At 41.4% G+C, this 13889-nt stretch overlaps 1 protein-coding gene across 3 annotated transcripts in view; it reads left to right on the top strand.

Moving 5' to 3' along the window:
- The window catches only part of grid2 (glutamate receptor, ionotropic, delta 2), a 494495-nt gene that overhangs the window by 301615 nt on the left and 178991 nt on the right, over positions 1–13889 (top strand). The window lies entirely within an intron of this gene.

Below are 13889 nucleotides of genomic sequence, written 5' to 3'. Positions count from 1 at the left end.
TTTGCAATGAGAGACAAAGACAGACAGATACAAAAAAATATATGTATTAACCGACCCTTTATTTTAACAGGCCAGTTCTCATTCTCATTACAAGCACATACTGCCAGTGTCTATCATGACGGTGCTTCAGCTGATTAATAATCCTCGCAGGAATAATATGGGACCTGGCAATCTGACTTTAATTGACTTAACATTCTCGGTCACTCAGTTAAGGAACCCGTGTGACAAATTGGTCATTTCTCTTTTAAAAAACTGCGACCACAAAAATCATCACGGAAATGATGCAGTCACTTTTAATTGATGTGGAATAAAAGGTGCTGGTAGTGTAAAGATATTTTAATTATAGTGTTTACTGTTTTACATTGTTTCTTTTGTGTGTGTAATTTAAGTGAGTTCAGTCAAAACTCAAAATGTGATATGTCTGGTATATGTTTAAGTGTAGGCCATGTTGAACATGATCAAGAAAAGTCCTGCTATTCTGACAGTTATTGTAGCCGTGTCATAAAGGCTGGAATATGGAATAATTTTTGGCATGTGTTAAATGTTTTTTTTATACTTTTACACAGTGAAGTGATGTATAAAGTTTGGAAAGTACAAATGTGACCAGCAAATTACGTAACTTTTTAGGGTCTAGTTGTCAACATGGTGCCCCTTGACAACTACTCCTTAAACCACAATTGCATTATGTCTTTTATAAAATTGTCATGTGGTGAGGTGAGGTTCAACGGATGAGTGGTTAGAAAAAAATATTTGCAATAGTTGTTCAAGGCTAATGTCATGGAATTCACTTGATACTGTATATCAGCATTGCACAGATGGAAAATATGTCATACAAATAAACAGTACAAGAAATATTTTCCCAAGAACTTCCCAAGACAAGACACCTTTGACAAACAAATCACTTCCTCTATCAGCCACAGGGGATTGCTTCTGATTACAGATTTCAGATCAGCAGTAAATGGGCAATTCGTTCAATGTCAGTTCTGTTGATTGTTCAGTTTCTCTGCCAAAAGCCAGTCATTTTCTCTCATTCTAATCAATTGTAATGTCAGTGAAGGTGACACATATGAGGCAGGGCACTGACTGAAATGTGTTTATGCCACGGATCGTGTCTAAACTCTGCGCACTTTGTCATTTACTCTGTAAGACTGTATTACCGACAACATAACTCGAACCATGAACAAAATATGATAATAAGCTGGTCACAAAAAGATGCTTATTTCATGCTGTGACTAAGATACTGTACATATTACCATTAATCTTGACTATGGTGATTTGGGTAGAAAATTCAAATTAAGGCTGGATCCTTGCCCACAGGTATTGTAAAGAAGCACCTTTAAAAAACAAGCCCTCTATGTGTAAAATCCGCCTGAAGCCAAGCCATTTTCCTGGTCACGGACAATTTTCTCACGGACCTGATCGCCTCTTAAAAAACATTTTAATTCATTCTTGACAATCATCCCTGGGGGGGTCCGGATTAGAAGCCTTCTATTGCTAATGGAGCCTTAATTCAGATGTTGTGATTCCGCCTTGCACCACTGCCATTGATGAATATGTATGTTCTTATCAACACCCTGCGCATGAATTTTCCACAATTTATAATGAATACCTCAGATTCATTCTGGTCCCAAGGGCCATGAAATGTATGCCTGTGCAAGACAATGTGGGCTGTCAATTACAGTCGAAACTGGATAACATTTACTGCACGACATATAATTACATCATATTATATTGTATTACATGCCATTACATTATATTACATTTCAGTGAGGATTAAAGTATGTTTTAAACTTGCGGTCTGACACATGAAAGACAAATTGATCTGAACATCACTCTTTAATCTTCTTAACATTTATATGCATTATACGTTTTAGAATGAAGGGAAATGAGAGAAATCCCAGCACAGAGCTACTTCATATGATTCTGTGGTTCGGTATGTTATAAATGTTCCCAGCCGTCTCTTTTGCGTTTGCTTACTGATACGTGAAGGCCGACGCTTCCCTTTTTCATTCAGAGTCAACTTTCGCTGAACTTCGCGAGGTTAACCACTCAGCTATGGAGGACGGTGGGTTGGCCGAGCATTGTCAGAAACAGATTGAAGGGTAGAAAATGACAGTGATTAACATAGGCGAGTTTTGTGGGTTGTTTGATTGAATTATTTCGACTTTTTTGAGATTTTCTTGGTATTGCACGCACAGATTGTGTGTCATGCCTGTGATGTCTTTTATTATGGGAAATGCAGGACAGGATGTAAGAAAAAAAAAAGGAGTGGAGGAGTTCTTGATGGATTGACAGTCAGGGAGAAGGAGGACAGAAGGGTGCTGAAGTTCATTTTAAAAAAGGGAGGCTATGAAGCTAAGGAAGGCAGGGAGATAGTGAAAGAGTTTGAAGGATCAATTGAGGTACTAAAAATGACAGGGAGGCGTGGGACACAAAGAGGGGTAGGGCTTAACAAAGATTAAGGTGTCTTCAAAGGCATTTAAATTGATAAATTTGGTGACTTACTCCTACAAAACTTCAAAATCAAATGAACTTCCTATCAGCTGTAACGCAGATTGTGCCAGGCATTTGAGCTAATCTCCAGTTAATGCTGGCATGCATGGCATAATGACTTTGAAATTTTGTATTTGTTCCTTGATGGAGGTCAGTGGAAAAAGTGATTTAGAAGGGTACAGCGGGAGGGGGGGGGACAGATAAAGATAGAGACATAAATGGATGATGTAGAGTGTGAAGGATGAAACATGCGAAGAGCAGACGAGCAGAAAAGGTGAAGGGAAATGGGGATGGGGAAGAAGCTGAAGGATACACTTTAGTAGAGAACAAAGAATCAATGGCAGATTGTGGACACGCACGCACACACGCACACACACACACACACACACACACACACACACACACACACACACACACACACACACACACACACACAGACGCAAATCTGTCTTTAAAAAAAAAAAAGTCCACCTGGTTGACATTCGTGCAATCAGCATGCCAGTTGCACTCCCTCAAATCTTGTGACATCCATGGCAAGAGTGTACATTTATGCTGTGTCTCAATTCAGGGACTGCATCCTTCGAAGGACCCGGTCTTTGCGGTCTTTGAAGGCAAGTCCTTCGGCGAGACCTTGTTAACCGCCCCAGCCATTGTTAAATGGGACGGTCTAGCCTTTGGAGCATTTCCTGGATGCGTCACCAGATGTTTTACCCTTACGTCACGATTTCTGCCGCCCAGGCCCGCAAATGGGCAAAGAATCTTGGGATATGTGAGGCCACGAAGGATAGTAGCGGTGCACCCTCCAAAAAGAGGGAAAGAAGGTTGCATTTGTGGGCTGCATTTGGAGGAGCCTTCGAATTGGGACAGCCTTCGGGTAGCGTGGTGACGTAATTGGCCTTCAAATTCGTCCTCCGAAGGATGCAGACCCTGAATTGAGACACAGCATTAGAGTGGCCTTCAGCCTGGCTGATATGGCAGTTGATATCCATAATGGTACTGATATGAAGCTGTTTTTTAGAGGTTATAATGCAGACGACTGATGCTATTCCAGACTGTTAAGTTAATTGTTAACTTAACGGTAAAATGTTTTACAAATTTGCACATAAAAAGAGAGAAATTAGTTTCTTGGGTGCACAAAAATAGGAGCAAAAACAGAAGTATTTTGTATTTATGTCCTTGAGTGTATGAATCAGTTTGCTGTCACTCCACAATGATGGTGGGCTCTGCTTTGTATCTTTCCCAGTTAAGAGGATTGTGCAGCATACCAACAGATACCCAAAGGTGTAATTACATTGGTAATACAGTATGGTCCAAACAAAAGGGTGATATGAAAATGGAAAGAGATTTAATGAAACACAACACAACAATGCTTCTCTTTTGCTTCAGCCTGTTTGAAGTGGTGCCTCCAAGAGACAAAATGTTCAAAAGAAGCCAAAAGGAAATTGTGGTCCACTCATCTTTTTTGTTGAAACATCCCAGATGCTGCTTTAACTATCACAATGTCACAATGCCTCTCATCTACCCATCTTCACACACATTCACACACCAGTGGCAGCACGCTACCATGTGAGGTATGACCTGACCATCCGGAGCATTCAAGAATCAGTCTTGCTCAAGGACACTCAAGGTGACTGCTGTCTCGGTTTAGTGGACGGTCACTCCACTAACATAGCCACAATTGCCCCCATGCTGTATATTCTAACCTCAGCATACGCAGACTATGACCCAACAAATCTAATGAGGCAGTCCTAATGTTGATCTTTACATTATTCATTTTACTGTAGGGTCCACTGGCAGTTCATGGACCTTTCTGCCTGTGTCATCATAGAGTGCATGCACTCCACACAAACATATGCATCCACACAAAACAGACACAACTACACTCGCCGAGAAAGAGAGAGAAAGATGGCATCCTCCGCCTTCCACTTTCCAGTGCAGTCCAAAGGGCACTTCAAGGGCTTGGCTCTAGTTCTCCCCTTGAACTTTATCACCAGACAGAGAGATGGCATTATGTCCTTATCTCAACAAACAGGGTGTGTGTTTGTGTGTGTGTGTGTGTGTGTGTGTGTGTGTGCACGCGCGCATGTGATGTGCGATGACATTAAGGTTTTTATCTGTGCACGTGGAGCTGGAAGGCGCAATGATTATAGAGCATTACTGCTAAAGGACTGAAAGGTTGGCTGTTTGTGTGTGTGTGTGCGTGTGTGTCTGTGTGTGTGTGTGTGTGTGTCTGTGTGTGTGTGTGCAAGGAGCACCAAAGGTTAGCGCTATTGACTGCCGCTAGTGCAGCCACTAATGGGGATGCCAGTAAGTACTTTAGAGATGATACAGATTTGTGTGTGTGTGTGTGTGTGTGTGTGTGTGTGTGTGAGAGAGGGGCTTGTCATCACACATTTCTTTCACTTTGGCAATGTGCTTATCTGCTGTCTCTTTCCCTCTCCCATCCTCTGTTTCCCTGCTATGTACTCAAACACTTAAATATGCGCAAACACACACACACACGCACACACACACACACACACACACACACACACACACACACACACCCGCCCACACTTTGCCTCACCCACGCACCCTTCATGGACTCCATGCCCTACAAGCATCCTTTTCACTCCTCGCTCTTCCGCCACCATGTTTCCATCTCTATTAGTTTACCTTGCCTTTATCAATTTGTCTCCCTTTACTCTCATGAGCAACAAAAAAACACACATGAGTCCCCACACACACACCAGAGATCATTATATCAAATGATGGCACCCCACGACAAAGATAAACATTCTTCATACGATGGGTGATGGAGGTGAGAATGTGGCGTTCAGGGGAGACAATAAGTGGGAGAAAGACATTAAATGTGTTTCTTCAGCCCTTCATCGCCTCCCCATACTAACGCCGCTTCGTTCATGGAACATGTTTACGGCCGCATCATCCGGTAATTCCCACGCTCGGCTCCTAATGGGATCCATGCTATTGAAGACGTAGTAGATGTGAAATTGGAATTGTCTTGGGTGAAAGAGAGGGAGATCGGTGACAGGAAGGAGAGCGGGAGAGAGATGAAGCACAGTGAAACCATTAATGAAAAAAGTGCGAGAGAAAAATGCGGGCTTTGTGCAGCGAAGGAGGACAAACTGGGAGATGATTGTGGATGCGAGACTGTGGGCAAAGACACGGAAAATAGATAAAAGCATTGAATGTTTCAATGGAGGCCATGGAGACGCTGTAAGTACAGTACCTTGCTAACAGCTGACAATAAAGCGAAAGGCTTTCTTTTCCTAAAGCCTCTTACAGTGCATGGATGAATGGCCACAAACAACATGGGAGCTTTTAAGAGGAGCAACTAGGCGAATGTTGAAATGCATTCTGTATGTTTTTTTGTTCTTGCAAAGAGGACAAATATGTTCCCCGGCAGAAACAGATATCTCAACAGTGACACAGACAAGGGGACCAGTTGAGCCTGTGAAATTGAAAGGTGCTGTCCTGCAATTACTATATACATACATTGTTCAAGTATTCTGAGTATACAGGCTTTTGTTATCGGTGTATTACAAAATCTTTTGCAGTGACTCATGCATCACATTGTGTAAGTTCATGGAAGCTTGACAAGAAAGTGTCTCTAACTACTGTAATTTACTGAGCCTGGGGCACTTAAGAACAGAGAATTGCAAATGTGCTTTGTTTTATTTTTTAAAGGTGTAGAGCCTTTACACTGTATGGCGCTGCATGTCGAGCGTTTGTTTTTTCTTTTATCGCAGAGTGTGTAAACACAGAGCATAAAAACAAGGCAAACCCCACATCTACAAAAACAAAAAACACTCAAAAAAAAATATCTGTTATAGACGGAGATGGCTAGAGCCTGCGCCCACAGCAGAGTGCCAGATGAGGGGAGGGATGAAATGTTGCCTTGATGAATTTACTGTTTATCAGACCACAAATTAAACATGAATTAGCGAGCTAGCATGCTATGTCCTAACTGAATGATCAGCGGTTGTCTTGTGTTAATGGGTTTTGTTTATGTTATTTATTTATTTTTTAATTTCAATTGGATTTTTTTTGCAGTTGTTTTGCAAAAAAAAAAGCAGGCAGCGGCGATGCCGATTCAGCTGATTGTGAGCTGTTGTTTCCCTGGTAAACACACCGACTGACTCAGCTTCTCCACCCGTCTCTGGGCTCATTAGGCAGCAGCAACCTGGCCTGTCTGCTCTACACAACGAGCCTAGAGACACAGCAAAAAGCAGCTCAGGAGGATTAGTGACTCCAAGAGGAGCAGCAGAAGACCAGGAAGGAGGCAGAAGAAGTCGGTGTGTTTACTGAGATAACGACAGCTCATGTACCCCCTGTATCAGAACTGCAAGGAAAACAAACAGAACCAGAGCTACTCTGTGAGTTAACAGTTTGAGTCAAGCATAGAGAACGCAACCAGTTGGTCCATCAGAGGCAAAGTAGGGCTGATCTTGCAAGAAAACCACTTAGAACCGTAATCCTGATTCACGCAGGAATGACGTTTTTAACCTGTAAATTGATTGGGCGGAATGGGAATAAGAGTGAAGTGATTGTAGCACCTACATTTTTTTTACATGAGAGGGTCAGAGTAGATGTTTGCCAAGTCTTTGACTTCTGCTCCAAAGACCATGCTTTGCCCCGAAGTCACTGCGTCAGCAGTCAGTTTAGATTCCCTTCTAACCATGAAAACGGTCTCCAACCGAACACTTTTCATCTCTCACTTCGTTTTTGTACATGGTGTGTTTGATGGCCCAACTCAAGCATCATACTGTATGATCCCCTCGAATCTTGCTGACTTCAGTTGAAACTCAAGTCTGCATCGTGATGAAAAGTGACAACTTTCCGCTATGCTGTGTCAAGGAAAACACACACACGCGCACATACAGTCCAATTTCCAAGCACAGCGACCCGTGGAGACCCTCTGCTGTGTGTGCACGAGTGTGTTTATTGTGTGCACAATTGAGGGATCGCTGGAACAAGTGTAGTAGCTTGAGTGGTGTGTATGTTTTTTTGCTGCAAGTCAAAGTTCATTCATTCTGTTCTCTCTTCACTACACCATTTGTCACATGTGATATCTGAGCCACTATTTCAGCATTTTCAACATCACTGAAAATCTGGTGCCACATTTGTTGCCGCCTTGTGGTTTTATTTTGTATCTGGCGACCCTTTACCTCAGCTTGTTCACCTCAGCTTTTCTGTCATTTTCACTTTTCTCTTAATCCCATCATGTAGTAACGTTGTTCTCCTCCGACATGTTGGTGGTGCTTTAATAACACTGTGGACTCATATTTTCTATATATGCTTTGGGATGTATCTCTCTGTATCTCTCTCAGATGCACAAAACAAACAAATTATACACTTGAAGTCTGGTGTGCCCCACTCACAGACTGTCATGTTATCTCCTTCTTCCTTGTCTCTGTAATAGGGTCAGGCTCAGGGTCAGATAGTCTCCTTTCAACAGGCCCCAGCAGGAAATGGAGGAATAAAAATGATTTGATAATTGAGGACCGAAGATGTAATCTGACTTCGGGGTCAGCTAATCTATTATCCTGGCTTTGCTCTGACTTTAGGGCACAGCGCCCCGTCGCTAAGATTTTGCAGGGAGGCATTTTGTGTCGGAGTTATGTTTAATAACTTATTTATGAAGTGTCCCACTTGCTCTCAGCGAGGAGTACACATTCTCTTTTGTGAGTGAGTGATATTGAAATTGCTGATGACATCTCTGAGTTTGTCTCAGTAGGCATGATGTAGATTCAACTTAGCATTATTATGACAGGTGCGCTTACACCTGTGGAGGCTAAGCATAATTGTCTTGATGCCAAAACTGAGACGTAACTAAATTTCATTTCATCAGTGTTTAAAGTGCTTACACCAGTTAAATTCACTGCAGCAGCGTATTGGTAAGCTGTTTAGCCATCAAGTCGCGTTAGAAGCCTATCGCTTAAAATGAAATGCGAATGTGCGTACGTGTGTATCCATATGACTGGCCTCCTACAAGGAACTTATTGCAGATAAGTACAGCTCTGCAGCTTTCCTAAATAGAGGAGATGCGAGGAGAGATACAAAAGAAGTTGATTGAAAGCTTTTGATCAAATGAGAAGTTTGGACCAGAAAGCAGAAAATTAGTGAGTTAAGAGAAAACAGGTGTATGTTCATTTAGATTTTTAAGTGTGCCTTTTCAGAAATAGTTTATTGTGGAGAGATCCTCCCATTTTACAGAACAAACAGGGTCATGCAGACTGAAATATCATTGCTAAAGATGCCGGTGTCAAGCTAGTTATTTTAAGTACTCCGATGTGTCCACAATGATCTTTAAAGTTACGCTATTATGATGCAATACATCCCAGCTACTTTCCTAAATGTTACGCATTTATTTAAAGAAAATTCCTGCAGAATGGCTACTTCACGTCTTAGTAAAAGCAAATGTGATGCTGTGTAGGCCATTAACTGTGATTAAAGGAAGAAAGGCACATGTCATTTTATCTCCGAACTATCAACAATAGAACACTATGTAGGAGGTTAATTATTGAATCAAGTATGTAATTATTAATTCAGTTTCCCAGCGGAGAGCGTTTCCCTTACAGCGTTCCCAATGTCGAGTTGAAATGGACTCATAGCATTTTGATATAAAGCTGTTTTATCATTTAAAGCTAAAATGAAAAGAAAAGTTATTTAAAATGATGGAAATTGTCAGCCCCCTGAGTTACCTGTAAAACACGAGTGCACTGTGAGGTCAGCTCCGCTGGCTGATGACTTTAACATATGCTTCAACCCCTGGAGGCCAAATCAGATGTGTAATTGAGGGCCATAACAGCTGGTTCTCTCCACCATATACAGCTGGTCATCCCCTTCATTGCTCACTCACTCAAACACTGACCCTTTGTACTGTGTACTGATATGACCCTCTCTTTTTTTTTCCTAGTTAGAACGGCGTCCTCTGATGTTGTATGGTTGTTACACTAACACAGATAGGCTACATCCTGTAAGAATAAGACTTATTTGGCCCCCATGTTCCAATAAATGTCATACTCTTGAATCCATCTCAGATGTTCTCAGAGCAATTTTCCAACAAAACCAAGGCACAATTTCCGTGAAATGATAACTTACGCATCCATGTTAGAAAGGTTTTAAAATTATGTATTGTACTGTTAATGGAAAAGTTTTTATGCGGCTGTCAATTCAGTCTTGAAGGTAAATGCATTCAACTGAAAAAAAAAAAAAAAAAAAAAAAATCATCATTGTGTGCTTTATTGACTGAAAAAGTCTGTTCTTCTTTGACACCAGTTATAATTGGCATGAGGCATATCAGGGAAGAGCATTTTATTTCAGCTTGGACTTAGCCTCTGGGATACCAGGGGAGCATTGCTGTTCATAAAGAAAACTTGCTCTCCTTCTGCAAAATAGCTACTTTTCCAACCGCATAAAAATGGCTTTCCAAAATGTGAGTGCAAAATATGTTATGGAAGAGGATACATTTTTCACACACAAGGCATCCTTACACAGATATAGGCACTGCTGCGACGACTCTACAGCAGGAGAGTCCAGTTTTCCAGAACTCATCCAAAATAAAACGTTGTCAACTTTTCCTCTAAATTGCAGCTGAAATTAGTAGACACACGTTTTACTTCTTCACTGCCTGACTCCTGATAAAAAGGTCTGATGAAACTCACGACTCTGTATCACGATTGACACGTATGAAGATAAACCCACGTCTGGTGCCATGAACACTTGTGGTGTACCTTTCATATAGTGCAACCAATGAGAGGGGAAGGGGGAGTGACAGATGGACAGTTGGACTGACCGCAGATGGATGGGTGGATGAAAAATGGCAGAGGAATCGTTTCATATTGGGTCAAAGATTAGACAACGTGTTGAAGCAGAGCTGGCTCAGAGGAACGCTTCAGCAGCACACAAACATCGACAAGATTTCTCTCCCCCCGTCAATTCATCTCCATCTGTCTCAGTCTCACAGCCGTACACAAACCTTTCGGCTAACCTTTCAATCCACTCGTCTGACCTCGCCTTAGGCAATTTCGGTTGGTATAGGTTCCGACATTTTGGGGCACGGGTTAATGTTCTATTTCACCTGTGTTCTGCTCTCTTCTGCCATGTTTTCTCCCACACTGACATGACCTATGATCAGCTTGGCCACTGAGCTAATACTGGGTATTACTTTTTTTTGCAGCAGTTGTCATAAAGATGGTTTACAGAGTGCGATAAAAGCCTGTAATGTGAAGATGATTATCCGTTCTTTTGGCTCATATTCTATTTTTAAAGCTATGAAGCTATCGCATTAGTATGAGTAAACAATAAGATTTGTAATAACTGGCCTTCATTGATGCATAAAACATCTAAGGTGTACAGAGTCGCATTAAACATTTTACTATTGTAACCCCGCTGGCCTGTTGTGAGTGCAGAATATTTATCAGGCAGTCTTCACAGAGAACAGTTGGATTTAGTTTGAGATCATGGTGGCTCAGAAAGTAATCGCATGCAATGTCATGGGTAAGTATTTCCAAACGTAATGTTTGTTCCGTTTAGTTATTAATTCAACCATAAGTGGTTAAAGGTTGAAGCTCATTAAACATTGATGTGACCTAGTCAATATTTTGAGTGGGTGAGCTGAAGACTAAATTAGGTAATAACACTAAATTACATTTTTGAAAATTTGATTAAGAAAATATTCATTTTTAATCATTTTTTTCTTGGTCCAAAAAAAAAAAATCTTGATCTGGCTAGCGTGGGCTTTTGTTTTGAAAACCAGTGAAAAAAGTGGCAGTGTATTTTCAATTGTGCTTTTCTGCCAGAAAAACAACGAATCAGTAGAAAGCAATGGATCATATACCTCATCAGACTACATCCAGAAGACATTAAACTTGTTTTAAGAAGTCTTAATCAATAACATTCTGAATTAGACATAACACATTTGTTTTTTATTTTTTTTGTTTTTTTGCAAGAGTTGATGATCACATGCACAGTACCGATTAGACAGCTGAAAATGCTTGTGTCACATGGCCGGAGGTGATGGTTTTACATTTGTCATATTTTTTTTACTTATTTACTTATTTCAAACTCGACTCTAACTGAATTACATGTGCCACTGCTTGAACAGTAACAGATGGAAAAGTAATACCAAACCTGCAGCCTTAACTTTAACACACATCTCAGTATCATGTCTGAAAAACAGCCAGAGTGAGTGTACCCATCCGGGTGTTGTGTGTCCATCACAGCTGAATGCTGAAGAGCCATTTGACGCCGGAGTGAATGCTGATTATTTGCCTTCACGTAACAGACAAAAGCCAAAATTGCACTTTTTAAATGATATGGGTTTGAATGCAGAATACAAGCTTGTGACCTGAATCTACATCATTGTATTAGCCAGTTTTCCTATAGTTACTGGTGGTTAGACGGGTGTTTTATATGTGTTACGGATGCTAACGGCGAGTAAATCAATTAGACAGCATACACACAAGCATACACACACACACATGCTAATACACACACACACACACACACACACACACACACACACACACACAGCAGTTTACCTAAGATCTATCAAGACCGCTTATTCTATTTGTTCCAGCCATTGATCTGTTCATATCTAAATGTCAGCTTGCATATCGTCATATTTGCTGGGACTGGTCCTGGTGGATGTGTGCAAGTGTGCGTGCGTGCATGTGTGCGTGCATGTGTGTGAGAGTGTGAGTGCAATTGTGTTATACATTGTCTCTGTGGATTTGGCTGTGCTGGTATCTGCGGACGGATCAATAAATTCAAAGGCCGGCATTCGCACACATGCAGACACAGTCTTGTGTGCCTCAGCGTACACACATAGATTCACACACACGCACACCCCTTCGAGGATGATAGATGTCTTGCATGTTGGCCCTTTTACCCTTTGCCATCACAGCGCATACGATCACAGACTTCTGCTGTCCTAGCATTATGTTTTATGTCAGAGAGAGAGAAAAAGAATCCACGGACAGAGAAACGTGTGGCTGCTGAGGAATGTCCGCTGCTGATAGGACGAAAAGAGAAAAAAAGTGAATAACTCTGATGCTCTTTTTTTTTCCCTCTTGTTTTCATCAGAAAGTGAGTGATTGATCAATAATGCCAATGGTGTGTGTGGTGGGTTGGTGAGCAGGGCGAGACCTTGTCAAGATGAGTTTCGGTGGCTTTTGTTGAGGGTGACAGGTCTCCGTTGGTATTTGTGTGTGTGTGTGTGTGTGTGCGTGTGTGTGTGTGTGTGTGGGTGAGAGAGAGAGATGGAGGCAGCGACCTCGTCAAGCGAGCTTCGCAAAGAGACAGCGTTCATAAGCATTCACTAAAAAATCTCTCCCTCTCTGGCACACAAACACAGACGCAATCTGCTTTTTCAAAATCTCCGTTTCTCTGCCGCACTAGCATACGAGCAAAACCTTTAGGGACTTTAAAGACTGCTGGTGCGTGACCACGGCTGGATCAGACTAATTAAACAGACAGTAATAGTTGTGATTTAGAGTCATTAGTTGTTGGGTGGAATCACAGAGGCCTCCGAAACCCCTCTGACTCATGTCATGGTATGGTCCATTGCATGCACGACCAAGACTTTATTACATTCTGACCTATCTCCACTTCTTTATTTTACACAGCACTGATACAAAAGTCACACAGAGAAAAATAAGACTTGTTCTTGTTCTCATTCTGGCTGCATAATCACCACATGCAGTATGCTAATGGAATGGATTAAAAATTGTAGTCATGGCTACAACAAGGGGGAAAAAAAATCCTATTGTATTTCTACCACTGAACCCGGCCATTGAACCTTATCAGGTAGCACCATCAGGTGTGTAGTGAGGCTAGTGAAGTGATCTGCAGTGCACGGGCATTTTACCAGTGAACTTTAACTTGTTTTTTTTTTTTTTATGCTGTGTGACGGTCGCTGAATTGTTCATTTTATGGCCATGAGATGCAAAAAACAATAATCTTCTAGGATGTGACTGTCACCGGTAGGAATGGAGACCTGACAATCATGGCTCTCTGCAGATGGAAGAAATGTATCATCAGTGTTCAGTGCGCTCAAAAAACTCGAAAGGAGACCCTTTTTCATCCACTCGATATTTTTTTATGGACAAAAACCTTTGTCAGCATATGCTTTAATCGATGTATTAATCATATGCCATTTGTCCAACTCAATCACCGAACACTTTCATCAAAATGTGTGCCATTACTCTGCACTACCATGAGAATAGCTTTTATGCCTGAGTGGCCCCACTATATTTTATTAGATTTATCGCTTACTTAAAGTTCCTTGAATCATTGCTTTCTCGTCGTCTGGTTTCACTTTTGCTACTGAAAGTATTCTGAAGCAGCAAGAGCATAACCTGACAAGACAAGACACGTGGATGTCTTGAAAA

The sequence above is a fragment of the Sparus aurata genome, chromosome 5 (genome assembly GCF_900880675.1).
Source record: "Sparus aurata chromosome 5, fSpaAur1.1, whole genome shotgun sequence".
Classification (NCBI taxonomy): Eukaryota; Metazoa; Chordata; class Actinopteri; order Spariformes; family Sparidae; genus Sparus; species Sparus aurata.
The sequence above is the reverse complement of the archived record's forward strand: the minus strand, read 5'-3'. Positions and strand labels throughout refer to the sequence as shown.